A 3755-nucleotide genomic window follows, 5' to 3' on the forward strand; every position below is an offset into this window, starting at 1 on the left:
TGAAAGTTTATTAATTTCACGAAAGCTTTAGTAAGAAACGCACATGTGTTTCTTTGTAAAGACAGGCAGTTGTTTGCTACTTGTGAAAGCACTGTTAGAACTGAGATCAGTGTTGCTTTTCTCAGTACAAGCTTTACTTTGAAAGATAATCGCGTTCTTTGGAAAGATTATTAATTTCACGAAAGTTTTAGTACGAAACGCACATGCGTTACATTATAAAGACAAGCAGTTGTTTGCTACATGTGAAAGCACTGTTAGAACTGAGATTAGTGTTGCTTTTCTCAGTACAAGCTTTACTTTGAAAGATAATCGCGTTCTTTTGAAAGTTTATTAATTTCACGAAAGCTTTAGTATGAAACGCACATGCGTTACTTTGTCAAGACAAGCAGTTGTTTGCTACGTGTGAAAGCACCGTTAGAACTGAGATCAGTGTTGCTTTTCTCAGTACAAGCTTTACTTTGAAAGATAATCACGTTCTTTTGAAAGTTTATTAATTTCACGAAAGCTTTAGTCTGAAACGCACATGGGTTTCTTTGTAAAGACAAGCAGTTGTTTGCTACATGGGAAAGCACTGTTAGAACAGAGATCAGTGTTGCTTCTCTCAGTACAAGCTTTACTTTGAAAGATAATCGCGTTCTTTTGAAAGTTTATTAATTTCACGAAAGCTTTAGGAAGAAACGCACATGCGTTTCTTTGTAAAGACAAGTCGGTATTTGTTACGTGTGAAAGCACTGTTAGAACTGAGATCAGTGTTGCTTTTCTCAGTACAAGCTTTCCTTTGAAAGACAATCGCGTTCTTTTGAAAGTTTATTAATTTCACGAAAGCTTTAGTCTGAAACGCACATGCGTTTCTTCGTAAAGACAAGCAGTTGTTTGCTACGTGTGAAAGCACTGTTAGAACTGAGATGAGTGTTCCTTTTCTCAGTACAAGCTTTACTTTGAAAGATAATCGCGTTCTTTTGAAAGTTTATTAATTTCACGAAAGCTTTAGGAAGAAACGCACATGAGTTTCTTTGTCAAGTCAAGCAGTTGTTTGATACGTGTGAAATCACTGTTAGAACTGAGATGAGGGTTCCTTTTCTCAGTACAAGCTTTACTTTGAAAGAAAATCGCGTTCTTTTGAAAGTTTATTAATTTCACGAAAGCTTTAGTCTGAAACGCACATGCGTTTCTTCGTAAAGACAAGCAGTTGTTTGCTACGTGTGAAAGCACTGTTAGAACTGAGATGTGTGTTCCTTTTCTCAGTACAATCTTTACTTTGAAAGATAATCGTGTTCTTTTGAAAGTTTATTAATTTCACGAAAGCTTTAGGAAGAAACGCACATACGTTTCTTTGTCAAGACAAGCAGTTGTTTGATATGTGTGAAATCACTGTTAGAACTGAGGTCAGTGTTGCTTTTCTCAGTACAAGCTTTACTTTGAAAGATAATCGCGTTCTTTTGAAAGTTTATTAATTTCACGAAAGCTTTAGTCTGAAACGCACATGCGTTTCTTCGTAAAGACAAGCAGTTGTATGCTACGTGTGAAAGCACTGTTAGAACTGAGATCAGTGTTGCTTTTCTCAGTACAAGCTTTACTTTGAAAGATAATCGTGTTCTTGTGAAAGTTTATTAATTTCACGAAAGCTTTAGTAAGAAACGCACATGCGTTTCTTTGTAAAGACAGGTAGTTGTTTGCTACGTGTGAAAGCACTGTTAGAACTGAGATCAGTGTTGCTTTTCTCAGTACAAGCTTTACTTTGAAAGATAATCGCGTTCTTTTGAAAGATTATTAATTTCACGAAAGTTTCAGTACGAAACGCACATGTGTTACATTATAAAGACAAGCAGTTGTTTGCGACATGTGAAAGCACTGTTAGAACTGAGATTAGTGTTGCTTTTCTCAGTACAAGCTTTACTTTGAAAGATAATCGCGTTCTTTTGAAAGTTTATTAATTTCACGAAAGCTTTAGTAAGAAACGCACATGTGTTTCTTTGTAAAGACAGGCAGTTGTTTGCTACTTGTGAAAGCACTGTTAGAACTGAGATCAGTGTTGCTTTTCTCAGTACAAGCTTTACTTTGAAAGATAATCGCGTTCTTTGGAAAGATTATTAATTTCACGAAAGTTTTAGTACGAAACGCACATGCGTTACATTATAAAGACAAGCAGTTGTTTGCTACATGTGAAAGCACTGTTAGAACTGAGATTAGTGTTGCTTTTCTCAGTACAAGCTTTACTTTGAAAGATAATCGCGTTCTTTTGAAAGTTTATTAATTTCACGAAAGCTTTAGTATGAAACGCACATGCGTTACTTTGTCAAGACAAGCAGTTGTTTGCTACGTGTGAAAGCACCGTTAGAACTGAGATCAGTGTTGCTTTTCTCAGTACAAGCTTTACTTTGAAAGATAATCACGTTCTTTTGAAAGTTTATTAATTTCACGAAAGCTTTAGTCTGAAACGCACATGGGTTTCTTTGTAAAGACAAGCAGTTGTTTGCTACATGGGAAAGCACTGTTAGAACAGAGATCAGTGTTGCTTCTCTCAGTACAAGCTTTACTTTGAAAGATAATCGCGTTCTTTTGAAAGTTTATTAATTTCACGAAAGCTTTAGGAAGAAACGCACATGCGTTTCTTTGTAAAGACAAGTCGGTATTTGTTACGTGTGAAAGCACTGTTAGAACTGAGATCAGTGTTGCTTTTCTCAGTACAAGCTTTCCTTTGAAAGACAATCGCGTTCTTTTGAAAGTTTATTAATTTCACGAAAGCTTTAGTCTGAAACGCACATGCGTTTCTTCGTAAAGACAAGCAGTTGTTTGCTACGTGTGAAAGCACTGTTAGAACTGAGATGAGTGTTCCTTTTCTCAGTACAAGCTTTACTTTGAAAGATAATCGCGTTCTTTTGAAAGTTTATTAATTTCACGAAAGCTTTAGGAAGAAACGCACATGAGTTTCTTTGTCAAGTCAAGCAGTTGTTTGATACGTGTGAAATCACTGTTAGAACTGAGATGAGGGTTCCTTTTCTCAGTACAAGCTTTACTTTGAAAGAAAATCGCGTTCTTTTGAAAGTTTATTAATTTCACGAAAGCTTTAGTCTGAAACGCACATGCGTTTCTTCGTAAAGACAAGCAGTTGTTTGCTACGTGTGAAAGCACTGTTAGAACTGAGATGTGTGTTCCTTTTCTCAGTACAATCTTTACTTTGAAAGATAATCGTGTTCTTTTGAAAGTTTATTAATTTCACGAAAGCTTTAGGAAGAAACGCACATACGTTTCTTTGTCAAGACAAGCAGTTGTTTGATATGTGTGAAATCACTGTTAGAACTGAGGTCAGTGTTGCTTTTCTCAGTACAAGCTTTACTTTGAAAGATAATCGCGTTCTTTTGAAAGTTTATTAATTTCACGAAAGCTTTAGTCTGAAACGCACATGCGTTTCTTCGTAAAGACAAGCAGTTGTATGCTACGTGTCAAAGCACTGTTAGAACTGAGATCAGTGTTGCTTTTCTCAGTACAAGCTTTACTTTGAAAGATAATCGTGTTCTTGTGAAAGTTTATTAATTTCACGAAAGCTTTAGTAAGAAACGCACATGCGTTTCTTTGTAAAGACAGGTAGTTGTTTGCTACGTGTGAAAGCACTGTTAGAACTGAGATCAGTGTTGCTTTTCTCAGTACAAGCTTTACTTTGAAAGATAATCGCGTTCTTTTGAAAGATTATTAATTTCACGAAAGTTTTAGTACGAAACGCACATGCGTTACATTATAAAGACAAGCAGTTGTTT

The sequence above is a fragment of the Chionomys nivalis genome, chromosome X (genome assembly GCF_950005125.1).
Source record: "Chionomys nivalis chromosome X, mChiNiv1.1, whole genome shotgun sequence".
Classification (NCBI taxonomy): domain Eukaryota; kingdom Metazoa; phylum Chordata; class Mammalia; order Rodentia; family Cricetidae; genus Chionomys; species Chionomys nivalis.